This window comes from Ornithorhynchus anatinus, chromosome 3, assembly GCF_004115215.2.
Source record: "Ornithorhynchus anatinus isolate Pmale09 chromosome 3, mOrnAna1.pri.v4, whole genome shotgun sequence".
Lineage (NCBI taxonomy): Eukaryota > Metazoa > Chordata > Mammalia > Monotremata > Ornithorhynchidae > Ornithorhynchus > Ornithorhynchus anatinus.
Window position 1 is genome coordinate 23,521,431 of NC_041730.1, and position 27,921 is coordinate 23,549,351.

The following is a 27,921-nucleotide window of genomic DNA, read 5'->3' on the forward strand; positions in this document are numbered from 1 at the left end:
TGATTATGAATATGTACATAAATGCTGTGGGACTAAAGGTGGGGATTTGCCTTTTGGATTTGAGGAGAGAGGATTTGCCAGGCCAGAGGCAGGATGTGGGCTAGGGATCAGCGGCAAGACAGGAGAGTTCGAGGCAGTGAGAAGGTTAGCACTAGAGCCTATCTGCTCAACCTGGAAAAAACAAAGATGGAATGATGGGAGAGGAAAAGGACTGAATCTAGATGAATAATGCTAGAAACATTGAATTTCAGAATCAGCATGTCACTGCCCCTTACCTGCCAACTAAGGCTTTGTATACAATTATCTTAACCCTCCTTCTCAGTGAGCCAGACGAGGCTATTTTATAATGTTTATGGCATTGTGTCCCATGGAGTAAGAAGATCTAGAGTGTAAATGGGGATGGCCATCGAGGGGAAATCGATATGTATTTTAAAAGCAATTCTGCAAATAGATCTTTCTCTCTCACCTCTTAGAACAGGACTGAGGGAGAGATGAATGAGTCCAATTTGAAAGCAATTCCTGGAGTGATGGTCCTGGAGGGTGGAAGGGGGCTGACCCCTGGCCCCAAGTGCTGCTGGGGAACAGGATAGGGCAGCAGCTATCTCCCAAACCAACACCCCACACACATAGGTCAGCACAAACAGGATGTCCTCCCGGGGATGTTAATAGGAGGGGGTGTCGATCCAGTGTGAGAGCTGTCGGAGGGGTGGGTGACTATGGTTTGTCTAGGGGGCAGAGTGAGTTGTATCAACAGGGCGCAGCGGCTCTGATAACTCTCTAAACCAAGGAAGGGTACTGCCCTGGCCTGTGACTGGAGGACTTGTGTTAGCACTGACACACACATTTATACTGCAAAGATTACACTGTTGACCCAAGTCCTAAAACAGCTTCAACACACATTTACAGAAGCTTTTACTGCTTCAGAAATGAGATGTGACTGATGTGACTCAACGGAAATCACTCCTTTTCAGCTCCAGGAGTTCTTACTTTAGGTTTTGTTGAGGGGTGCGGGAGGAGTCTGTGGGCACAACTTTCATTCATTTGTTCATTCATTCGATCATATTTATTGAATGCTTACTGTGTGCAAACCCTAGTATTCATTCATTCATTTTCAGTGGTATTTATTGAGCGCTTACTATGTGCAGAACACTGTACTAAGCTCTTGGAATATACAATCTGGCAACAGATAGAGACAATCCCTGCCCAATGACGGGCTAAAATCTAATCCGGGGAGACAGACGGACAAAAACAAGACAACATAATCACGATAAATAGAATCAAGGGGATGTACACCTCATTAACAAAATAAAAATATATACAAATGAGCACAGTGCTGAGGGGAGGGGAAGGAAGAGGGGGAGGAGCAGAGGGAAAGGGGGCTAAGCGCATGGGAAAGTACAATACTACAATAAACAAATTCATTCCCTGTCCAGTATGAGCTTACAGTCTAGAGGGGGAGACAAGCATTAATATGAATAAATAAATTATAGATACATATATAAGTACTGTGGGGGGAGGGAGAGGGAGATGAATGAAGGGAGAAAGTCAGGGTGAAGCAGAAGGGAGAGGGAGAAGAAGAAAAGAGGGCTTAGTCAGGGAAGGCTTCTTGGAAGAGGGAGAGAGTCTGCCACATACAAGGGAGAGTTTTCCAGGCCAGAGGTAGGAACAAGTGAGAGGCTGGTGGAGGGATAGATGAGATAGAAGTGCAGCTCTGACCGGGGGTTGTGAGGAGGTCTATGGATCCTGTTTTGACTTCTTTGACTTTGGCTCAGCCTCTCCCCTCCTAATCCTGCCCAAATTCAAGCTTTCAAAAACTTGCCTGAAGCCAGGGCTCATACGTAGAGAGGTACAGGTGAGGACACTCCTTCTTATCTCTGGCTTCCTGGTCTGCTGAGCAATTAAACTCAAGCAAATAGCAATTAGCCAACGTCTTCCTTACTATGGGCTCCAGGAAATAGGAATTGAAAAGAAGGGAATGGGTAGAGCACGGACCTGGTGGGTCAGAAAGATATGGGTTCTAATCCTGCCTCCACCATCGGCAAGTGGTGGAAGGGGGCTGACCCCAGCCCCAGGTGCCGCTGGAGAACAGGAGAGGGCAAGTCACTTAATTTCTCTGAGCCTCAGTTACCTAATCTTGTAAAATAGGGATTAAGACTGTGAGCTTCCTATGGGCCCAGGGACTGTGTCCAGTGTGATTAGCTTGTATCTACCCTAATGCTTACTTCAATGCCTGGCACATAAATAAGCACTTAATAAATACCATTAAGAAAAAAAAGAAACAATGGAAGGGTGGTCTGGGCTTGGCCAAACTGGCCTGGGTTTGGATTCGTCTGGGCCGGACCCAGAACCTCAGGCTCAGATCCCTGGGACTCAAGGTTGAACTCATGGGGCAGAGCTTGAGTTAATAATAATAATGTTGGTATTTGTTAAGCGCTTACTATGTGCCGAGCACTGTTCTAAGCGCTGGGGTAGACACAGGGGAATCAGGTTGTCCCATGTGGGGCTCACAGTCTTCATCCCCATTGAGTTGCTCATTTGCCCTGTGCTTGGAAAAACAGAATGAGGGGCAAGAGAAGCATTTATAGCACAGGTAAAAAAGAAGCTCAGGTGACGCTGCAGCCCAGCTGAAAATTAGGAATCAATTGCTGAGAAGAGACCAAAGTGGATCACTACTCTCAAGAAAAGAATGGCTGTCTTCAGGCAAACCACCTGTGAGGAACAAGAGGCGAGGAGGCAAAAAAACGGTGCTAGGAGCTTCAAATTTTAAACACGACAACACAATAAAGGATGATCTTTTTACTGAAAAATTAAGATGCACATTGGCCTTTTCAGCCATGCAGACCCTCATAGGTTGTTTCGTTGTTAGTGGTATTTGGCAGTATGAAAGATTAATATCTATGCATACACATACACACACATACACACACACACGGAGAAGCAGCGTGGCTCAGTGGAAAGAGCACGGGCTTTGGAGTCAGGGCTCAAGAGTTCGAATCCCAGCTCTGCCACTTGTCGGCTGTGTGACTGTGGGCAAGTCACTTCACTTCTCTGTGCCTCAGTTCCCTCATCTGTAAAATGGGGATTAAGACTGTGAGCCCCACGTGGGACAACCTGATTCCCCTATGTCTACCCCAGCGCTTAGACCAGTGCTCGGCACATAGTAAGCGCTTAACAAATACCAACATTATTATTATTACACACACACACACACACACCTCTGCCTTTGGTCCAGGTGGAACCCTTGGAGACAGAAGTTTTAGTCCTAGATCCTCCCCTGATTCCCTTGATTTGAACTCGCCTTACTTGAAAAGGTAATAATCTGCTGTGGCCATTTTATTTATCTGTAAGACGAGTCAGCCCAAGGCTAGCAGTGAAAAGGAATTCAACTGCTTAGTCAACGGGGGTCTATCTAATGCATCCAGGAAAATACGCGTGTGTAGAACCCAGAGAAATGAGGGAAAGTCTAGTGCTCATCAGGAAGTAGTGGTAATAGCAACAATTTTGTATCCCTATAAGAAGACTAGCATGTTTGGTCCTTGCTTTGCTGTTTTTTTAATGGTATTTGATAAGTGCTTGCTATGTGTCAGGCACTGTTCTAAGCATTGGGGTTGCTTCACAGTAATCAGGTTGGACACATCCATGTTGCGCATGGGGCTCACAGTCTTAATCCCTGTTTTACAGATGAGGTAACTGAGGCCCAGAGAAGTGAAGTGACTTGCCCAGGGTCACACAGCAGACAGGTGGCAGAGTGAGATTTAGAACCTAAGTCCTTTTGATACTCAGGCCCGTGCTCTATCCACTGAACAACACTACCATTCCCCATGAAAACCAGTGTATCTAGTCCAGGCAGATGCCCGGAGAAAATCAGTCTGAGAAAACCAGCAAAAGAGGTGGGCCAGACAGAACCACTGCAATGGAAAGGTGGAATTTTTGTGATTTTTTGGAAAGCCATGTTTTGGGCTTCTCTAGTGGTCCAGCCCAAGCCCATGACGATCTCCAACAGAAGCAGTGAATCCCCAACTCACCAGCAGGGTCACGTTAAGTGAGTGAAAGGTGCTGCCTCTGCATTCATAAAGCCTCTTTATCCCAAGTGATGTGCCGTTATTCTCCTTTTCACTCAAAGCTTAGACTCATATGAACGATGAGAATAAAAGATGCTATAAAAGGTCTTTTCTAGCCTATTCAACCTGATGGAGCTTAAGGATAACAAGAGCTGCAGCAGAAAATTCAAAGGGAAATAGTAGAGTTGCATTTTAAATTATATATAATTACCAAAGGACTTCGATGGAATGAAAAATAAAAGCATAGAGGGACCCAGCAAGATGGGAATTGGATAGCCAGCCAGCCAGCTAAGGTGAACCAGGGGCTAAAGGTGAGTTATATCAGAAAAATATTCGAGGAGAATGAGCTTTTCGGAGATCAGAGGCAACTTCTCAGGCCTCAGATATGCTGGAGAAATGCAGAAGAGACTAACTAAAGTAGAGCAGAGTCCCTTCTGCCCAGCAGCCAAACAAAGGCATATGGCACAGGGAAGGAGGGAAGGAGGGAGGGTGGGAGGAGGGAGGAGTGACACAGCCAGGGGAGATTAATATACCCAACAAACCAAATGTTCCTAGACGCCTGGCTTAGCACACAGCTTTTCTCAAGGAGCAACGGGCTCTGCCATCTCATCTTGCCAATTCTGATGGTTCAGGATAAACAATCCTGGTGGGGAGGGAGGGGGGAGAGGAACCTGTAGAGAAAGGAGAGAGGAGGATAAAGTCAGCATCCTTTTGCTCTGTGCACATGGGACCAGATCAAAACACCTCGGTGCCTCAGGAAAAGGCTAGGGATGCAGAAGGCAATTCAATCATTCATTCATTCAATCATATTTATTAAGCGCTTACTGTGTGCGGAACACTGTACTAAACACTTGGGAAAGACAATACAACAATAAACAGTGACAATACCTGCCTACATTGAGCTCACAGTCTAGAAGCGGAGAGATGGACAACAGTACAAATAAATCAAATTACAGATATACATAAGTGCTGTGGGGCTGGTAGAGGCTGGGGGAGAGCAAAGGGAGCAAGTCAGGGTGATGCAGAAGGGAGTTGGAGATGAGGAAAAGTGGGGCTTAGTCTAAGCAGCCCTCTTGGAGGAGATGTGCCTTCAGCAAGGTTTTGAAGAGGGGGAGAGTGTCTGGAGGATTTGAGGAGGGAGGGCGTTCTGGCCCAGAGGTAGGATGTGGGCCAGAGTGCGGGGCGGTGAGACAGGCGAGATCGAGGCACAGTGAGAAGGTTAGCACCAGAGGAGCGAAGGATGTGGGCTGGATTGTAGAAGGAGAGAAGCGAGGTGAGGTAAGAGAAGGCAAGGTGACGGACTGCTTTAAAGCCAATGATGAGGAGTTTTTGTTTGATATGGAGGAAGATAGGCAACCACTGAAGATTTTTGAGGAGTGGGGTGATATGTCCTGAATGTTTTTGTAGAAAGATAATTCAGGCAGCGGCGTGAAGTATGGACTGGAGTGGGGAGAGAGAGGAGGTTGGGAGGTCAACAAGGAGGCTGATGCAGTTATCTAGGCGGGAGAGGATGAGTGACTGTATTAACGTGGTGGCAGTTTGGATGGAGAGGAAAGGGTGGATTTTAGCTATATTTTGAAAATGGGACCCACAGAATTTGGTGACAGATTGAATATATGAATTGAATGAGAGAGAGGAGTCAAGGATCTCTAAGCAGAAGTCAGAAAGAGAATCGAGGTACCCTTGGTTCTATCATCATTATCATCATAATGGTATTTATTAAGTACTTACCATGTGCCAGGCATTGTGCTAAGCAGAGTAGATACAGTTCTTGTTCCGCTTGGGGCTCACGGCATAAGATGAAGTATGGGTATTTTATTATTCCCATTTTACAGATGAGGAATCAGAGGCACAGAGAAGTTAAATGACTTGCCCAAGGTCACAAAACAGGCAAGTGGAGGAGCTAGGAATAGAACTTGGATCTCCTGACTCCTAGGGTGCTGCCCTATGGGATTGCCTTGTTGGCTATAAGGTAGAACTAGTCCAGGGTCCCCAAAACATGCCCTCCATGTGGGGAAGTCCAGCCACCCATCTCTGACAGGCTGCCGAGTTAGAGAATTCATTCATTCAATAGTATTTATTGAGCGCTTACTATGTGCAGAGCACTGTACTAAGCACTTGGGATGAACAAGTCGGCAACAGATAGAGACAGTCCCTGCCGTTTGACGGGCTTACGGTCTAATCGGGGGAGACGGACAGACGAGAACGATGGCAATAAACTGAGTCAAGGGGAAGAACATCTCGTAAAAACAATGGCAACTAAATAGAATCAAGGCAATGTACAATTCATTAACAAAATAAATAGGGTAACGAAAATATATACAGTCGAGCGGACGAGTACAGTGCTGTGGGGATGGGAAGGGAGAGGGGGAGGAGCAGAGGGAAAAGGGGAAAATGAGGCTTTAGCTGCGGAGAGGTAAAGGGGGGATGGCAGAGGGAGTAGAGGGGGAAGAGGAGCTCAGTCTGGGAACGCCTCTTGGAGGAGGTGATTTTTAAGTAGGGTTTTGAAGAGGGAAAGAGAATCGGTTTGGTGGAGGTGAGGAGGGAGGGCGTTCCGGGACCGCGGGAGGACGTGACCCAGGGGTCGACGGCGGGATAGGCGAGACCGAGGGATGGTGAGGAGGTGGGCGGCAGAGGAGCAGATCGTGCGGGGTGGGAAGCAGCATGGCTTAGTGGAAAGAACACGGGCTTGGGAATCAGAGGTCGTGAGTTCTAATTCCGGCTCCTCCACATGTCAGCTGAGTGACTTTGGGCAAGTCACTTCACTTCTCTGTGTCTCAGTTACCTCATCTGTAAAATGGGGATTAAAACTGTGAGCCCCACGTGGTATAACCTGATTACCTTGTATCTACCCCAGCGCTTAGAACAGTGCTTGGCACATAGTAAGCGCTTAACAGACACCATCATCATCATCACAGCTATCAAGCAGTCATTAAACTGGGAGCCTACAATAGGGCAGATTGGGTGAGGATTCTCACTTCTCCTATTTCTTCATCAATTTCTGCCCTTACTCTTGTTGGTAGGGAATTTTTTTTTTAATGGCATTTGTTAAGCCAGGCACTGTAATACATTCTGAGGTAGACACAAGGTAATCAGGTTGGACACAGTCCATTCCCCACATGGGGCTCACAGTCATAATCCCCACTTTACAGATTTGGTAATTGAGGCCCAGAGAAGTTAAATGACTCACCCAAGGCCACACTGCAGACAGGTGACAGATCTAAAATTGAAACCCAGGTCCCTCTGACTTCCAGGACCATGTTCTATCCACTAAGCCACGCTGCTTCTCCAATCTGACAACCAACTCTGTTACACTGTACTCTCCAAGCACTTAATACAGTGGTCTGTGCCCAGTCAGTACTCAAAAATATGATGGATGGATTGATTAATATTTGCCACACGCTCTTAGGAAGTGCAGTATTCTCCACCCAAGGGTCATTGTTGGCAGCCCGACCCCTGGCATCCCTCCGCACTCCTCTCTATGGAGACCAAATGGTCAGGGAATACAATTCCCACTTAATCAATTCACTGGATTAAATGCACTGCATTGTCCTTTATAGAAGACACTTAAATTGACTGGACTCAGCTGTGCCATTATTGATTGCATATGATCAATGAAGGAATGAACTTCCAATCTGTTGATCTGTCTTTCCTACCTCTGACTTAGCGGGCCTCAGGGCCATCCTTCTTCCCCTTGGTGCTAGTTTAAGAAATCCCTGTTTGGACCCTCCAAACCCAAAGGGAGTCAGTCCCCTGCAACCCGTCACGATCATCATCGTCAGTGGTATTTATTGAGCGCTCACTGTGTGCCGAGCACCGTACTAAGCACTTGGGAGGGTACAATACAACAGACGCAGTCGATCAGTCAGTTATATTTACTGAGCACTTATTATGTGCAGAGCACTGTAGTAAGCACTTGGGAGAGTACAATATGACCTTAAACAGACACATTCCCTGCCCACATGAGCTTACAGTATAGATGGGAAGACAGACATTAACATAAATATGGAAGCAGCGTGGCTCAGTGGAAAGAGCCCGGGCTTGGGAGTCAGAGGTCATGCCACTTGTCAGCTGTGTGACTTTGGACAAGTCACTTCACTTCTCTGGGCCTCAGTTACCTCATCTGTAAAATGGGGATTAAGACTGTGAGCCTCACGTGGGACAACCTGATTACCCTGTATCTACCCCAGCGCTTAGAAAAGTGCTCTGCACATAGTAAGCGCTTAACAAATACCAACATTTATTTTTATTTATTTTATAAAGACATAAATAAGTTAGAAATAGGTACATAAGTGCTGTGGGACTGGGAGGTGAGGATGAATAAAGGAAGTAAGTCAGGTTGACACAGAAGGGAGAGGGAGAAGAGGAAAGGAGGGCTTTCCTTTCCTCCCGAGCCATGTTAGGGTCTCCTGTGGCTTCACAAGTGGCTACGAAGAAGGGGAGGGAGCTGGGATGCCCCTGAAACTCGCCACTGGAAGCAGCATCCTGCTGGGATCTCAGGGGACTCCATCTTGTCTACGCTGGGTGTCTTGACTGACCCTCTGTCTTGATCTCGGTCTGTTGTGAGAACAAGATAAGGTTAGAGGGTAGGGTGGAGGTATTGCTGCTCTCAGTATGGTCATGGTATTTGCAAACAGAGCAAGTGCAATAGAGGTCCTAAGGAATAACAGTTTGGAACACCAGGTCCTGGAATGGTTTGGCCGCAACATGACGGACCTGCTGGGAGGCCACTCACCCTGTGTGGTGTTTTTTCTTTCTCCTGTGGTTTCAGGAAGATAGCCAGCAGACCCCACTTCTCTGTAAGCAATCATTCTGCTTCTAATGTTTCTCTGATGCTCAGTCGGTCCAGAGTCTGGGCACCACCTATTAGCTTTTATGTAATTCTCAGAGGATGAGGCAAATAACTGGGTTAGCGCAAGGGACTTGGAAGTGCATTTACGTTCACTTAAAGCAGTAAAAATTCCATTCTGACTCGATTCGTCTATTCTCCAAGGGGCTGTACTCTTTCCTGTCCTTCAAAAGGAGCCTGATCCTGGAATACCTGGGTTGAAGGTGCACGACTGGTTATGTACACTGTCAGCTCAGATGGGTGTTTTTCATTCTTTGGAAAGGCACACTGGTGGTATAGACAAGGACAGAGCAAGGGATTTCAAAGGCTTAGATGTGAATTATTGGTGAATTCAGCTACAACCTATATGGCTTCTTCCTTTAGACAATCTTGTTAGTTTGATGTCTCTGTGCCTAAAGTTGAACAAACTTCCCAGAGGCCAATCCTTTTCTTAGGACTAGTGTATCTTCTGAGATCATTTTCCTGGAAGAAATCATCATTTTGGACTAGCTTCTGTGTGAGACACAACAACCTACAGTCTAAACAGGGTACTCCCCTGGGGGAGAACAACATGGTACTTTGCTAGTGAAACCTCGGAGGCACTTCATCATCGTCGTCATCAATCATCATCATCATCATCATCATCATATTTATTGAACACTTTCTGTATACAGAATACTGTTCTAAGCTCTTAGGAGAATACATTATGACAGAGTTGGCCGAAAAGTTTCCTGACCACAACGAGTTTACAGTCTACAGGGATCACCCTACCTGACAACCTCTCAGGCTTTCTACCTGCTCCCCTCACCCGTCCACACCAGCAATCTGCTCCCCTTGGGATCCCTCATTCTTGAGAAACTCTGAGAAAACAAAAGGCCCATTATATGACTTATGAAAGAGGAGCAGCGTGGCCTAGTGGATAGGGCATGGATCTGGACGTCAGAAGGACCTGGGTTCTAATCTCAGCTCTGCCACATGTCTGCTGTGTGCAAGTCACTTAACTTCTCTGGGCCTCAGTTACCTCCTCTGCAAAATGGAGATTGAAAGTGTGAGCCCCAGGTGAGACAGGGACTGTGTCCAACCTGATTGACTTGTATCTATTCCAGAGCTTAGAGCAGTGCTTGGCAAATAGTAAGCACTAATCAAATATTATCATTATTGTTATTATTAATGATTCTGAAGAAAAATATTTGTTTGGTTACAATCTAATGATTGCTTGACTTCTGTTTTAAAAATGATTTTTCCCTCCAGGTTTAGTAAAATGTAAATCTTTCTGGTTGTTCACAAGGGGTGAGGAAAAGCAAAACTTCACATAAGAATCAATTAGGGCATTTTGCTGGTAAGAAATCAGAATCATTCAGGAACATTCAACAGTCCCTCCCATCACAGAGATTTCCTGGCCAATCAGTACTCATGAATGCATTTCCCAGGACACTAAAGCTAGACTTTAGTACCCCAACAAGATGGAGCTCCACTGATCTGTTAAAATTACCACCACTGATCTGTAAAAATAATGACAAAAGAATTCGTATATAAGGCTGATTCCATGTAGATCATTCAGAATTAAGGCAGTTGCCATGTGTGTCAGAAATATGCAGTTGGGATTTTTTTGATTTCCAAATAAACAGTGGTTTTACTCTTTGAGAGTTCTTTTCAGCTTTTTTCCATTCGAAATCTTTTGGACATGAGCCATTTCCCTCACCTCTCTCTGGGCCTGAAAAGAAATGGAAGTCCAGACTGCATCTTTTTAAACTGGTATTTGTTAAGCACTTACTATGCACCAGGCACTGTAACGAAGTGCGGGGGTGGATAAAAGATTGTCAGGTTGGACAGTCTCTGGCCCACCTAGAGCTCACATTCTTAATTCCCATTTTACATTTGGGGTAATTGGGACACAGAGAAGTGAAGCGACTTGCCCAAGGTCACACAATAGACAAGTGGTGGAGCTGTGATTAGAACCAGGTCCTTTTGACTTCCAGGCCCATGCTCTGTCCACTGGGTAACACTGCTTCTCTAATTCCCCTCCCCCAGCTAGAGCTAAAGCTGTAGTCAGGTAGGCAGACGAAGATAAATCCTTATGTAAACATTATAAACAAATTCCAGGCTCCTTCTCTGTCTGATAGAAATAGAGGGAAAAGCTATGTACAGGTAAAAGTGGCAATAATTTGGAAACCAGTAGTGATTTTTCAGGATTCAGAGGAGTTATTGTTAATTCCAGCAGTTTCATCATGTTTGTTCTAAAATGACTCATAAGTAGCAAAAGCAATATAGCTGCAGACTCCCGCTGGATTCTGAAAGCAAGCAACCATTTGAGCCTTCAAAGACTGTCCCTAGGAGCTTCAGATGCAAGAGAAAGCAGTGACATAGTGCCATGATTCACCGAAGGGAACGTTGTATCTTGGAGCTAGGGGAATACAGAAGCCGATTTATTCCCAGATGTGTGAATCTCTTCACAGAGACTCCAGGGGTCTAGGGTGTGTGTGGACAGCAGCTGTACACATGTTTTACTCTTTGGGAGGGATCTGGTTTGGATCCCCAGTTGGGAATTCACTTTAGAGCTATTTCATTGCCCAGACTTCAGAAGGAGCAAATATGTGACAGACACACTTAGTCAGATGATAACGCCAGACACACTTATTCAGTGCCTAGACTCGGGCTCATTGTACCTAGAAGACCCGTTGTTGGGTAGGGATTGTCTCTATTTGTTGCCAAATTGTAGTTTCCGAACGCTTAGTGTAGTGCTCTGCACAAAGTAAGTGCTCAATAAATACGATTGAATGAATGAACTGACAACGGTGCTAGAAATGGATCAGAATCAAAATGTTCCCGCACTAATCATTCCCTTTTAAAGGAAACTGCATATTAGGAGTTGTTAAAGGCAACTTTCATCGCCCATTGGTTTTGAATTACTGTTTTCTGGTTTGAGATTTTGGCAAAGGGGTGTGGTTATTCAAATGTTGCCTCATTCTGGTAAATTGGTGAGCCGCTCATCAGTCTACTGGAATTAGAGTGCTGGTTGAACCTTCCCTATAAAAATAATAATTGAGGTATATGTTGAGCGCTTATCAGTGCCAAGCACTATACTAGATGCTGGGGTAGATCAGGTCAGACACTATCCCATTCCCACACAATCTAAAGGGGAAGGAGAACAGGTATTGAGCATTTTACAGATGAGGAAATTGAGGGCCAGAGAAGTGATTTACCCAAGGTCACATGCCATTAAAAAAAAAAGGTCACATAGAACCCAGGTCTCCTGACTCCCAGTCTTTGCTCTTTCCCCTACGCCACACTGGACTCGTCAAGGGAGTGATGGCTCATGCTCTGCCAGTGTCAGTAAGGGGCAGTGGCCTCCATTGCCCATATTATTCAGTCGCTTTGTGGACAGAGCTTTGTGGATGTGGATGGTTCTCGATAACAAGCCAGGCTCTTTGGTGACATCATTCGTTGGGACATGATCCCTGGCCCTATCATGGAGGAAGACAGGCATCCTGAAAAGGATCAGCAGAGCAAAGTCAGGATTTGACTTGAGAAGGGACCCAAACGCAGCAGCAGGAGAACAGGTCAGGGGCCAGGAAGTGGTAGCCTGTGGGTACGAAGACTACAAGATGCCGGACTACCAGTTAAGCCCAGAATGGATGGGTGGGACAAGCCACCAGTGAAAGAGAGCAGGCAGGAAGTGTTCAGGACAGAGACTTAGCTAAAAACTGAATATTCTAAAATATCCCAACATGGAAACAAAGAGCTAGAACTCTTTCTTACTTAGGATCTTGGCCTCTTCTGCAAAGTGTAGGGTGGAAGACAAATACTGTTTTTTTCAAGGAGATAATGATGTGGTGTGTCAGAGGAGAATAGGATCATTCTGTCAGAATGAATACAAACCAGGACCTAGTCCTGGAAAAGATTCACATCACAATGGTGCTTCCACACAAAGTCAGGGAATAGCAGTGGACATAGATGACACCTGGCAAAGACTGTCCCACCAGTGAAACTACTGACTGGTGGCATTCTTCATATAACTTCACAAAAATCAGTCTTAATGATACAAAAAAAAAACATTATCAAAACAAATCATTGGAAAAGTTTTCACTGATTACGTTAATCAATCAGTGGTATTTACTGATTCAATGAAAACTTTTCCAGAAGTTTTCTGGAAGAGTAGGTCAGAGTGTGGCATGGCAACTCATGTCTTGTTCAAGATACAGAGGTGCTTTTCCTTCTATTAAAATGGTCCTTTCTCAAGTAATTTTTTTTAAAGACAGGCAGAGAAAGGTTCCAAAAAGAACATGGCAAGGCTACAAGGGAATGAGAAGAGAAGGCCAAGTTGATGCTTAAGAGTGTAGGAAACTATCAACATTTCATGCACGATCCAATACGGAAAATATGTCAAGTATGAGGCTATCCTTAACTGACAATAGCATTTAACAATAATAAGGCAGTACTAGAACTAAAATAGATGAATTACTTAAGGGAGGAAATATTACTGAGTTCAGCATTCTTACAGACATCTGTTGGATTTTAAGCTCCCCTTCTGGAATTAACTGAATATTGTGGTACTTAATATTTCTAACTTTGAAATAAAGGATTTTCATTTTAATGGAAAAATTTCAAACACACACACATACACACAAATGCTTTTCATGCTCATATATTTATGGATAGAAGAGCACGAAGATTATGACTCCAAGTATTCTGAATTCCTTATAATTAAGTACTTTGGATTTCTAGAGCACCTTTCATATTAGCGACCCCCCTGAGCATAATAAAGTCAAAATAAGAAAATGAGGAGTGGGTGATATTATGCTCCTTTCACATACAGGGAAACTGAGGCACAGAACTGTGTCCAAAGAGAGTCAGTGGCCTGAAACACAAACCTCCAAACAACCAATTTTGCCTTCAGAACCTATTGGAATTTGTCTCACTTTGGTGACTAGCCTGTCTATCTAATTAGAATAGAATTCCCAATAAAGGAGACTTGAAGGTGCTCCCTAAAGTTGTTTCTAAGAGGAGAAGTAATGAAGAAAATTTTTATAGAACTAATTTCCAATCAGTGAACTTGATTATTGACCATTAGCAATTGTCAGAAAATGGTGTAATAAAGCTAGCACATTTTCAATTCGAGTTGACTCTGCTTGATATCACTGAATCTCCGAGTGTCCGATATTTAAAGTTTAGTCCTTGGAATGTTATGTTCCAGACTATTGCAAGATGGTTCCAAATCATATTTCTATGGAAAATGCTATAGGATGCTCAACTGCTGAAGCCTCAGACATGAAAGGACCGTTCCACGGATTGGCATCGTGATTTAAAAAAAATATGGTTCTGGCAAGATTGTAGCACTCAAACCCATTAATCGGGGAACAGTAGGCATTCTGGGTGGATCAGAAGACACCTGTGCCACATTTTTAGAGTTGTATTATAGAATGATGATTTAACACACACTCTTAAAGACTCTGTCATCAGAGAAACAAGATGGCAGTTGATACGTACTTGGTTTTCTTAAGATGCCTTCTTTAAATAGCCTACAATCCATTCCCACTGATGTTCCGCTCAGTGAGTCAAAGATTAAGTCACACACCCTACCAAGCAAGGAGGGAAGTTCATGATTAGCTCCTGTGGAACTGTCTTCCTTCACATCAGGCACAAAAAAGGAGCAGTGAGGTCTATTCGTTCATTCAGTCTTACCTACTGTGTGCAAAGCACTGTACTAAGTGCTTTGGAGAGTGCAATATAACAATAAACAGACACATTCCCTGCCCATGAAGAGCTTACAGTCTAGAGGCCTAATAGATAAACCACGGGCTCGGAAGTCAAAGGACCTGGGTTCTAAATCTGGCTCCACCTCTTGCCTGCTGTGTAACCTTGGGCAAATCATTTAACTTCTCTGTGCCTTAGTTTCCTCACCTACAAAGTGGGGACTCAATAGCTGTTCCCCCTTCTACTTAGACTGTGGGCAGAGACCGTGTCCAACCTGATCAACTTATATCTATCCCAGTGCTTACAACACTGCTTGACATATACTAAGTGCTTACTAAATGCCATTAAAAAAAAAGCCAGAAGCCTCAGAGGAATGAGCCTCGGGGAATGACCAGACATTTGGTTTTGAACTGTTGGCCAAATCCAGGCATTAAGTTTACTGAAGATTGAAATCAACCTGTCAATACTTTCAATTGTCTACAAACGTTTTTAAGATCAAGGTCAAGGCTAAAATTAGTATGGGGGTTGAGACTAGGGTTGGGGTTTCAAACAATCAATCAATAGTACTTATTAAGTTTACTATTTGCAAACAAGCAATTGAGAAAGAGTACACTAGAATTAGTAAATACAGTTCCCTTCCTTCAGTCAATCAATCAATTGTATTTATTGAGCACTTAATGATAATAATAATAATAATAATGTTGGTATTAGTTAAGCGCTTACTACGTGCAGAGCACTGTTCTAAGCGCTGGGGTAGATACAGGGGAATGAGGTTGTCCCACGTGAGGCTCACAGTCTTCATCCCCATTTTACAGATGAGGGAACTGAGGCACAGAGAAGTGAAGTGACTTGCCCACAGTCACACAGCTGAGAGGGGCAGAGTCGGGATTCGAACCCATGACTTCTGACTCCCAAGCTCGGGCTCTTTCCACTGAACCACGCTGAGTCCAATATAAGAGTTGATGGACTCATTCCCCTGCCCAAAAGGAACTTACAGTCTAGAGGAGGAGATAGACATTAAAATAAATTATGGCTATGTACATGAGTGCTGTGGGGTTGAGTGGAGGAGACAGATTTAAGGCTCTCGATCAGCTCTCTACTCTCTGCTTATTTTAGCTCCAATCCTACTACATCCCAGGTCACATACTCCATTTCTCTCAACCCCACCTACTTACTGTGCCTTGTTCTCATCTCTCTCAATGCTGGCCTCTTGCTCACACCCTCCTTTCTGCCTACAACTCTCCCTCGCTTCACAAAATGTACCCCCACAAAATGCCTTTGTTTTGGTACCAGATACAAGACTAGGACACTGTGATTTCAAACCTGCCTAAGCACAATTGATAAAAGTTTTTGGATCCATTACACTTTCAAAGACTCTAAAGACCTGTAGCAGGGATATAGAAGCAGGAAATGGCTGGAGTACAGTCAAATGATTGTAGAGTCATGAAATTTCTAAGCAATGTTCTTGGAAAAGAACAAGCTTGGGTTTTATGGGCAAATCAAGAACTTATTGCCAAGGACATCTATGTTCCCTGTCTCGGTTACGGGTCCAGGTTATTATATCAAAAGGAAAATTGCCATACATGTGTCTGTGATACTGGTTACAGGTGTTCAGCACCTTACAGGCTAATCTGAAATACATTCACGTCTCGCTGCAGATCATCAGCGCATCAAGAACAAACTCTTGTTTGTGGGAGAGATTTTTCTTCCTTTGTGGGTTATTTATGGGTATGGCTTTCCTAGTCATGCACCATCTGAGATAGGGAAAGTTTGTAGCATTTTTGCCAGCCTTCCTGGGGAGGGGAAGACAATGGTTCGGCTGTCTCGATTCACTTCTTTTTTTAAAATGATATTCGTTTAGTGCTTACTATGGGCCCGGTACTCTGCTAAACCCTGGGGTAGATAAAGTAATCAGGTTGGACACAGTCCAAATGGGTCTCACAGTCTTAATCCACATTTTACAGATGAGGTACCTGAGGCATGGAGAAGTTAAGTGACTTGCCCACGGTTACACAGCAGACTAGTGATGGAGCTGGCGTTTGAACCCAGGTCCTTCTGACTCTCAGGTCTGTGCTGTATCTACTAGGCCACGATGCTTCTCTACTCTAGTTCTTCCCCTGCTGCCTTTTATCTGCCACCCCTTGAGTGCACGCTTCAAAAGCTGAAGTTAAGGGGATCCCTGCATCTCCAGGGGGGCCTGTGCAGAAAGAGTGAGGAAAGAGCACTCTCCAATTCTCTCAGCCTTCTAGGTTGAGGTGATCTGACCTCAGATGGAATCCTCGCATTCAATCATTCCTCCAAGTGGAGTGATCTTGGGCCAAGGACTCCCCAGATCCCGGATTTATTTTGCTTTTGGCTTTTAAGATGTGAGGATATCTTTGAAGTCTAAGAGTGTATTTTAGTCACATTCCTGCAGTTTTCTTATTAGGTAAAAGAAGCTGTCTGCTTGCCTATTCTGGTTTATTAGAAGTGGCCATACTGAAGAGCCACAGGTTATCTTTGAGTGGGCTTGTTCTGTTAGAAAACATGGCAAACGGTAAAAGCTGGAAAAACAGATGTATTTATTACTGTTTTCCTGATTTTAGGCTATTCCCGAGTTTGTCCAACTCTGCTTCTCTCAAACTCGGGTTGCGTATGAAAGGCATGATCCTCCCTCAAAGAATGGCAACTAAACTTATTTACGATCTTGGGCTTTGCAAACACAAATTTTAATAAGGAATAGAATCATCAGTGGTGCCAAGCAAGAGGCGAAGCCCGAAATCCTCAATGATTTCTTCTAGACTTTCAGCTATTCTTCTAAATTGTTAGCTCATTTTGGGCAGGAAATATGTCTAACAACACTTGTATTGTCCTCTCCAAAGTTCTCAGTACAGTACTTAGCACACAGTGAGCGGTCAATAAATACCTTTGATCGAGAGACTGATTCCAGTCGATGTGGGGGATGTTTATTTCAGGGCTTCTCACTGGTAGATGGAACTGGGTTCATTAAGAAGAGTCCTTGGAACTCCTAGCCCCTCCAACAGCCCCTGAGCTGATTCAGCCCAACAGCTAACTCTACCACTTGCATGTTTATTTATACCCTTCCTCAGGATTTGGGAATAAATGCATATTCAATTGTACATTCAATTCTCTATTCTTATTCCACCGTGTGTAAACCTTTGTATGTCTGTCCATCACACTGTTAGAATATAAATTCCTTGTCGGCAGGGGCGGGGTCTTATAATTCTGTTGGATTTACCCAAGGGCTTACTAAAGTGCAATGCAGTACAATGGATGCTCAATAAATAGCTTTACGACCACTATTATTAGTCCTACTATTATTACCACACTACTATTATAACTACTATTATTACTGCTGACACAACTATTGCTACTACTACTAATAATAATCGTAGCATCTGTTAAGTGCTTACTGCGTGCCAAGCACTGTACCAGCACTGGGGCAGATATGAGGTAATTAGGCTGGACACAGTCCCTGTCCACATGGGGCTCACAGTCTAAGTAGGATTTAATCCCCATTTTACAGATGGGGAAACTGAGGTGCAGAGAAATGAAGTGACCTACCCAAGGTCACACAGCAGAGAAATAGCAGAGATGGAATTAGAAGCTAGGTCTTCTGAGTCCCAGACCCGTGCTTTTTCTACTAGGCCATGCTGCTTCTCACTATTATTTCTACTATTGCCGTTGTGTGAAAGAACTAGATAGTGATGGAGTCTCATGGAAAAATGAAGGACGAGCCTCCATCATGCCCCTTTCCAGTGTATTGTGAGTTGTGGCTGGAGGTCAAGGCATAAGGCCCAACCTAAATGTTCTACAGCCCTTGAAATCACATTTTGTTTAGCACAGAAGCACCTGGGATCTAATCCAGCTCTGCAACATGTTTGGTATGTGACCTTGGGCAAGTCACTTAACTTCTCTGTGCCTCAGTTACCTCATTTGTAAAATGGAGATTAAGACTGTGAGCCCAAAGTGGGACATGGACTGTGTCCAACCTGATTACCTTTTTCTGTCCCAGTGTCTTCTGTACTGCGGGACAGAGTTTGGCACATAGTAAGAGATTAACAAATACTGTTTAAAAAAAAAAAGAATTAGCTTCCCCCACTGCTTTTCGAGTGTTGGTGAGACAGAATCTTCCAATTTTAATAAAATACTGATGCAGTATTTTGCTACTTAGATATTCATTCATTCAATCACATTTACTAAATGCTTTCTGTGTGCAGAGCACTGTACTAAGTGCTTAGGAAAGTACAATACAGCAATAAACAGTGACTTTCCCTGCCCACAATCTAGAAGGGGGGAGACAGACGTCAATACAAATAAATAAAATTTCAGATATAAACATAAATACTGTGGGGCTGGGAGGTGGGGGTGCAAATCAGGGAGACACAGGTGGAAATGGAAGATGGGGAAAAGTGGATGGGAATGTACCAGGAGATGGGGAAAAGGGATTTGGAGGGTGAGGAGAAGAGGGGAGGAGGTGGGAGAGGGGGTATTTGAAGTTAGCCATGGGGAGAGGAAGAACAGAAGGTGAGTGGAAAGAAATGATGAAGCTGGGGGAGGAGGCACAGTGAACAGCTTTGTTCCAGAGCAGATTCAGTGTGCAAGCTTGCATTTCTCTGACTTCCTAATGTTTCATCTCTCCATGCTTTGTTCAGTGACCTGGCAAGGTCAAAGTGATCACCAGGCTGGTTAGCTTGCTCTGCCACTCTCCCCATGGATAGAGGCAGCTCTGAACTAGAAGTCAATCATCAATGATATTTATTGGCACTTACTGTGGGCAGAATAATGATAATATTAATAATATGATAAACTTAGACACAGTACTAAGTGCTGGGGTGGACACAAGGAAATCGGGTTGGACATAGTCCCTGTCCCACATGGGGCTCACAGTCTCAATCCCCATTTTACAGATGAGGTAACTGAGGCCCAGACAAGTAAAATGACTTGCCCAAGGTCACACAGCAGACAAGTGGCAGAGCAGGGATTATAACCCCAAAGTTTCTGATTCTCAGGCCCGTGCTCTATCCACTATGTTATGCTGCTTGGGAGAGTAGAATTCAGTACATTTGGTTGACAAGATGCCTGCCGTCAAGGAGCTTACAGGCTAGTGGGGGAGACAGACATTAAAATGGGGAAAGAACTTTTTTGAGATGATTCAGGAAGTTGGATAGAGATGAACCCAGGAGTCCTCTCTTCTCCAATGGGCAAAGTAAGAAGAATGCCCCTATCTCTGAGTCGGTAAGACCTTGTGAGGAGACATTTTTCCAAAAATACAAAACAGGAGGAGGAGAGAAGGATATATTGGAAAAGTGGGATAATAATAATAATGTTGGTATTTGTTAAGCACTTACTATGTGCAGAGCACTGTTCTAAGTGCTGGGAGAAATACAGGGTAATCAGGTTGTCCCACGTGAGGCTCACAGTTAATCCCCATTTTACAGATGAGGGACCTGAGGCCCAGAGAAGTTAAGTGACTTGCCCTCGGTCACACAGCTGACAAGTGGCGGAGCCAGGATTCGAACCCATGACCTCTGGCTCCCAAGCCTGGGCTCCTTCCACTGAGCCACGCTGCTTCTCTAAAGTGTTCTGTGGATAGATGGATTCCTTATTCTAATCGATGCTAATTATCACAGAGAGGTAAGATTGCCTCAGAATCCATTCTCCGAATGTGCCTACAACAAATACAAATCCCGCTCAAAAGAGCGGGCTTGTTCCAAAAAATCGGTCTTTAAAAACACCTTCAAATATGTTACACCCCACCGCCCCTCAACAGTTTTGCTGGCGGGGATTCAGGGGAAGGCTGCAGGCAGCAGCAGCACAGTGAGAAGAGAGTAGGAGTGTGGGAGGCATCCAGGCGTGTAAGGGGACAGCAGATGGCCCACTGGGGGGATGAAGGAAGAGAAGGGAGGGAGCAGGAGGTTATAGAAGGGAGGTGGTGAGGAGCACTAGCTGCCTGGAAGGATACTGCCAGGGGTGTAAAGTGACTAGATTCCTTGGTAAGCAAGGTTCCGCAGTTCGAGGGGTCCTTCGGAGATCTATCGTGCAAAGCAGAAGCAGCGTGGCCTAGCGGAGAGAGCGTGGGCCTAGTAGTCAGGGATCCGGGTTCTAACCCCGGCTCCACCACTTACCTACTATGTGACCTTGGGCAATTCACTTAACACCTCTGTGCCTCGGTTTCCTCATCTTTAATACCTGTCCTCCCTCCCCTTTAGACTGGGAGCCCCAAGTGGGACAAGGGGTTACATCCTACTGAGTTATCTTTATCTACAATTTAGTATGATGCCGGTGCTTAACAGATATCACAATTATTGCTTTTATTAAAGTAAGTACTACTCCTACTAAGTAGGAGAAGTTACTCGGCAATTACTGTTGAGTAATGGAGGAAGTTACTCAGGTAATTTCCTCTGATTACCTGGGGAAATGAGGGGTGGCAATCTGTCAAGAAAGATTCCTATCTTCTTCTTCTAACATCATTTCTCCTCAGTCTCAGGGCGAACGCTGCTGAACTGAGAGCAGCCGCTATCGGCTTAGACAAAATTTTGGTAATAATAATAATAAACATATTTGCTGAACGCTTACTACAAGCCAAGCCCTGTACTAAACATTGGAGTAGATAGAAAGTAATTAGAGCAGACAGAGTCTCTGCCCCAAAGGGGGCTCACAGTCTAAAAAGGCTAGAGAACAGATATTTAATCCCCATTTTATGGATGAGGAAACTGAGGCTCAGAGGTAAATGGTAGAACAGAGAAGCAGTCTGGCCTATTGGATAGAGCGCAGGCTAAGGAGTCAGAAGGGCCTGGGTTCTAATCCCAGATTTACAATTTGTCTGCTGTGTGACCTTGGGCAAGTCACTTAACTTCTCTGGACCTCAGTTACCTCATCTGTAAAATGGGGATTAAGACTGTGAGCCTCACTCGGGTCAACCTGATTACCTTCTATCTACCCCAGCACTTAGAACAGTGGTCTAAGTGCTCTAACCTCCAGTGGTTGCCTATCAACCTCCGCACGAAACAAAAACTCCTCCCTCTTGGCTTCAGAGCTCTCCATCACCTTGCCTTCTCCTACCTCACCTCCCTTCTCTCTTTCTACTGCCCACCACCCCATACACTCCGCTCCTCTGCCGCTCACCTCCTCACTGTCCCCCGTTCAAGCCTGTCCCACCGTCGACCTCTGGCCCACGTCCTACTGCTGTCCCGGAATGCCCTCCCTCCTCACCTCCGCCAAACTCACTCTCTTCCCCTCTTCAAAGCCCTACTGAGAGCTCACCTCCTCCAAGAGGCCTTCCCAGTCTGAGCTCCCCCCTTTTCCCTCTGCTCCCCCTCCATCCTCTGTTCCTCCCCCTTCCCCCTTCACCCCCCCTCAGCTGAACCCCCTTTCCTTCTGCTCCCCCTCCCCTCCCTACCCCATCCTCTGCTCCTCCCCCTCCCCTTTTCCCCTCCCCTCAGCACTGTGCTCATTTGTATATATTATTTATTACCCTATTTATTTTGTTAATGAGGTGTCCATCCCCTTGATTCTATTTATCATGATAATCTTGTCTTGTTTTTGTTTCGTTCTGTTCTGCTCTGCCGTCTGTCTCCCCCGATTAGACTGCAAGCCCATCATTGGGCAGGGATTGTCTCTATCTGTTGCCGAATTGTACATTCCAAGAACTTAGTACAGTGCTCTGCATGTAGCAAGTGCTCAATAAATACTATTGAATGAATGAATTGAATGCTTGGCACATAGTAAGCACTTAAAAAAAAATACCATGATGATGATGATTATTATCTGTAAAGGGGATTCTGACTGTGAGCTCCATGTAGGACATGGACTATGTCCAACCTGATGATCTTATATCTAGCCCAGCCCTTAGGACAGTGCCTGGCACAAAGTCAGAGCTTAATAAATACTACTTAAAAAAACAAACAAAATAAATGGATTCGAATCTAGGTCTCTGGACTTCCAGGACTGTGATCTTTCCATTCAGCTGCATCGTTTTCTCCAAGACTCTCAGGGACATCTCTCTATCCTATAAACCATGAGACTGAGCTGGGAAAAGTGGGAATAGAATGGCCACAAAGTTCTAAGAAGGGAGGAGCCGGCCTGGCCCACCTGGGCCCAGAAGTGAGCTCTGAATCAACGGATCGATAAATCAGTCGATAATATTTAGTGAGCATTTACCTTGTGCAGAGCACTGTACTAAGTGCTTGGGAAAGTACAATATAATAGAAGCAGCATGGCCTAGTGGAAAGAGCATGGGCCTGGGAATCAGAGGATGTGGCTTTTAATCCCAGCTCTGCCACATGTCTTTGTGACCTTGGGAAGTCACTTCACTTCTCTGGGCCTTAGTTACTTCATCTGTAAAATGGGGTTCAGATTTCAAGCCCCATATGGGACTGGGACTGCGTCCCACCTGATTACCTTGTATCCTACCCCAGCACTTAGAACAGTGCCTTATACATAGTAAGCACTTAACTAAACTGCAATTATTATTATTATAAGCAGCATAGCCTAGTGGAAAGAACACAGGCTTAGGAGTCAGAGGACCTGAGTTCTAATCCTACTCTACCACTTAGCTGCAGTATAATAATAATAATGTTGGCATTTGTTAAGCGCTTACTATGTGCAGAGCACTGTTCTAAGCGCTGGGGTAGATACAGGGTAATCAGGTTGTCCCACGTGAGGCTCACGGTCTTCATCCCCATTATACAGATGAGGTAACTGAGGCCCAGAGAAGTGAAGTGACTTGCCCACGGTCACACAGCTGACAAGTGGCAGAGCCAGAATTCAAACCCATGACCTCTGACTCCCAAGCCCGGGCTCTTTCCACTGAGCCACACTGCTTCTCGTGTACCTTGGGCAAGTCACTTAAAGTCTCCGTGCCTCAGTTCCATCATATGCAAAATGGAGATTCAATACCTGTTCTCCCTCCTACTTAGACGGTGAGCCCCATGTGAGACCTGGTCATCTTGTATCTACCCCAGCACTTAGTCCAGCGCTTAGAACAGTGCTCGGCACATAGTAAGCGCTTAACAAATACCAACATTATTATTATTATTACAGTACTTGGAACATAGTAAAACCTTAACAAATATGACCATCAGAGTTGGTAGACATGAACCCAGACTCCTCCTTTATTCTCACTGGTTCCAGAGAGGGAGACCCCTTTGTGGGCAGGGAATGTGTCTATTGTTGTATTGTGCTCTCCCAAGCGCTTAGTACAGTGCTCTGCACACAGTAAGCCCTCAGTAAATGCTGCAATTGAATGAACCAGTGACCAGGCAACTTCAAGGAATCCTGATTCACCTGCCGAGCCCGTTTCAGATGCCGTTTCACTCCCTGGAGAGAAATAACGAGATTCTGACTCCTCCCCTCCTCTCCCTGTTCTCTCTTTCTTCTGTTGAGCTGTGTCGCATTTCCCCCAGTGGACTTCAGCTCTTCTCCGTGGCTTATGTGCTCTTTCCAACCATCGGGCAGTGGAATGTGGAGGGCCAGAGGGAGCCCGTGTCCGAAGTCTGGTGCCAGGATGCAGGGAGGGAAGGCTGGGAGCTGACCGGATCAACTACGTGCCATTCTCCGTCTGCCCCAGACCACAGACGGAGGCCACGGGAGGCCCAGCTCTAAGCAGGCAACCATGGTCTGGGTCTTTTGGCCGCGGAACTCTTCCCCTTTGAAGATGAAAGGCCAGGACCGCAGAAACAATATACTAAGAGCTCCAGTTTCATTTTTTAATGCCAGACAAAGTCACACACTCATTCCCCATCAAGGAATTGGTGAAGTAGCTCCCACTGGGAGCCTAGCGGCATGGGGCTCTCACACTGCTCTTGCTTTGTGCTTCCTCAAGACGTTGGCATTTCCGATGGACTTGAAAAAGTGGAACCGCTCAACTGTGAAGAAGCTGGGTATAAGTCAAAGGCGTCGCTGCGATTGCTCTCTCAAGCTCTGGCTCTCAGGGCTGATGGTCATTGGATTGGAAATGATGGGTCATTGCAGTTTGGCCTTCCATCCCTCCCTCCGTTTGACCTTTATCTCCTTCCCTCTTTCTCCCCATCATTCCTCTCCCTTTCCTTTTCTTTTTTAAATGGTACTCGTTAAGAGCTTTAATATGTGCCAGGCACTGTACTAAGTGCCGGGGTAGATACAAGGTGATCAGATTAGACCCAGTTTATGCCCCACATGGGGCTCACAGTCTTAATCCCCATTTTACAGATGCCGTAACTGAGGCCCAGAGAAGTTAAGTGACTTGCCCAAGGTCACTCAGCAGACACGTGGCAGAGCAGGGGTTAGAAATCTAGTTATTCTGACTCTCAGGCCCATACTCTTATGGGCCTGAGAAGCAGCATGGCTCACTGGAAAGAGCACAGGCTTGGGAGTCAGAGGTCATGAGTTCGAATCCCTGCTCTGCCACTTGTCAGCTGTGTGACTGGGGGCAAGTCACTTAACTTGTCTGTGCCTCAGTTACCTCATCTGTAAAATGAGGATTAACTGTGAGCCTCAGGTGGGACAACCTTATTACCCTGTATCTACCCTAGCGCTTAGAACAGTGCTCTGCACATAGTAAGCGCTTAACAAATACCAACAATATTATTACTCTTTCCACTAGGCCACATTGCTTCTCTTTTCACTCCTTCCTCTCCCTTCCTCTCTCACCCAGAGGAGTCTGAGGATGAGATCTCACCTGAATCTCCTCCCTGTGATCTCCTGAGGAGAATGCTCAGCCTCTCTCAGTTGTCCATTGCAGGTAACAGCCAGCCTCTGTCAGTCAGTTCTCAATATTAATTGCTCCTTCCACAGGTGTGGTCCATTTCTTCCTGTTCCCATCTCTGGAAGGTGAGATGGAGAGCAGCCGGTCATCACCCTTTTTTATGGTACTCGTTAAACTCTTAATACGTGCCAGGAACCGTTCTAAGCTCCGACGTAGGTAATCAGGTTGGACACAGCTCATGTCCCACATGAGGCTCACAGTCTTAATCCCCATTCTACAGATGAGGTGACTGAGGCTCAGAGAAGTTAAGTGACTTGCCCAGGTCACACAGCAGTCAAGTGTTAGAGCTATGATTAGAACCCAGGTCCTTCTGACTTCCAGGCCCGTGCTCTTTCCATTAGGCCATGGAAAACCCCTTCTCTACCAGTACTGGACCTCATACCTTCTTTCGTGGACACTTTAAGGCCTGGACTGTCAAAAGAAGGAGCTGATCATGTGGGTTCCCATAAGCATAATGGGTATTCCGGGTTATGCTTCCTGGAAGGAAAAGGAAAGGTGGTGGGTTAGAGAAAAGCCTCCAGGTCTGGATCCATCCCCAAGATTGGACCTTGGCTTACTCTTGGACCATACTGAAAAATCACTCTCTTCAAAGGCCCGTTTTTCATGCAATTTTCCACATCATTATGGGAATCAGCGGGGTGGACAAGGTAGAGCCCATGTGGTCTCTAGTTCTGGCTTCTGCTGAAGATGACAGGAACACTGCAGAAGGCACCACCTCAAGCATGGAGAATCAGGCTGCTGCTCAACCCTATCTAGCACCTGGCAACTCCCAGAGCCGAACGATATGTGCAAGGGAGCTCCGTGTCAATGGTCCTAGCTGCAAAATGGGGACTGCGAGGCCTAGAGAGGAGAGAGTGAGATGCTACAGCCATTGACCGAGGCCGGAGGAAGATGGGAGAAGGTGTATTCCCCAGTCCTGCCGTCTTTAGATCCTCTTGCTATTCTAAAATGACCACAATGAATACTTTAAAACCAACGAGTTTGATCCCTTCACTTCATCCATACCTTCCTTTCCAATGTGCTGCCCTTGGCTCTTCAGCCTCCGCACCAGTGAAGTATACTGTGATAATTCTTTCAGGGTACCATCAGAGGACAAATATGCAAAAAAAATCTATTTTTAGAAAAGGCAATTTCCTTTGACGGTAATTTGCTCTGTTCCCCCGGGTTTTAAGGCCAGTGACAAGCTTGGGGCTGCAGAGGAAATATTTAGCCCGGTCTGCCGATGGCTCCAGGGAGTGAGGTCACCAATCAGTGCTCTGACATCACTGTTGCCACGGGAACACTAACGGTGTCACAGATTCGGTGCTGCACCTTTCCTTCGGGATGAAGTGGGAGGAAGAGATTGTTTGAGTCCTTTTTTTTTTTCTACCAAATCAAATATCATCAGTCCATGTGACAGAAATTATTCTCCCCTTCGCAAAACTCTTTGGAAGCATTTTTGTTTTACATCTGACACTTTCAACAAGTGTGAGGAAAATAGGAACAGCATTTATTAGAGAAGCAGCATGGTCTATGTCTCACTACCGACTTGAGAATTAAAGATTGGGGAAAGATACAACAAATGAAAAAGTCCTTAAACACCCCCGGTTTCTGCCTGAGACTCGGTTGCTTTTCCTTCCATTGAACTGAACACCTGGTGACATCAATAGCCAACTTGTCTCCCTGGCAACTAGTTGTGAGGTAACAAGCTGGGGCTGGAAACTTCAGGAGGTGAAGAGGCAGAAGGAGCCAGTGCGGGAGGGATGAAGCAGGATGGATCCTGTAGGTACCTTCTAGTAGTGTCAAGAAGTGGGAATCAAGGCGAATGCAAACGCTTCAACGTGTGAGCAGACTTGCTTTGAAAGACGCCAAATTCTCACCATCTGGGAAAGCAGAGTCTCGCTAGAGCACGCCACTGAAAGTGAAAGGCCCCTTCGCTATCTTCACGTGAAGTGCGATTTCTATTTTCCGAAGAGCTGTTGCTTCCTGAATATCTTTAGGGGGTGCCAGGTTGTGACAAGGGCGGGAAGTCAAGTCACTCTATGCGAGTTCTTGCCCTAGAGAGAGTCATGCTGACAGAGGCTAGAGATGAGCAAAAGGAGAGTAATGGATGCTAGACGCCACCAAGCCCAGAAAGCATCAGAACAGGGCCTCTCTCCAACCTGGGCTCTGAAATATTGGGAAAGCAGCTGCTCATGTCTAGGAAGCATTGTTGTTGTTGCTCATTTTAGAAACCCATTGTCCTCTTTCACATCCCTCTGATTTCGCTTTGGAGAAGGGAGGATGAAAAGAGTGTCCCTGGCCCAAACCCAAAGATTTGATCAGAGATGACTGGGCCTGCTGAAATAGTAATATTGTCTATTAAGCTCTTACAGTGTGTAAGACACTATACCCAGCACTGAGAAAGAATACACAGATTGTGGACCCTCCATGGGCCGGAGACCAAGAATGATAGGGGGAAAGGGGACTGTCGAAGAACACATAAGGAAATGAGAAGAACACAAACACATACAAACACACACACACAGAAAGAAAAAGGAAAATGTTGTTGTTGCTCATTTTAGAAACCCATTGTCCTCTTTCACATCCCTCTGATTTCGCTTTGGAGAAGG

General features: G+C 45.4%; 1 long non-coding RNA gene across 3 annotated transcripts; it reads right to left on the minus strand.

Moving 5' to 3' along the window:
* Positions 1-4,258: 4,258 nt before the first annotated feature.
* Positions 4,259-26,591, minus strand: LOC103170357. 3 transcript variants are annotated; one of them, XR_005659806.1, is made up of 4 exons: positions 26,336-26,591; positions 25,713-25,807; positions 25,244-25,388; positions 4,259-4,732 (listed from the first exon to the last, which is right to left on the minus strand). It is a non-coding gene; the product is annotated as an uncharacterized LOC103170357 (long non-coding RNA). The 3 variants fall into 3 exon arrangements; XR_486117.3 differs by lacking the exon at positions 4,259-4,732 and adding an exon at positions 24,270-24,452; XR_486116.3 differs by lacking the exon at positions 4,259-4,732 and adding an exon at positions 24,270-24,520.
* Positions 26,592-27,921: the final 1,330 nt, after the last annotated feature.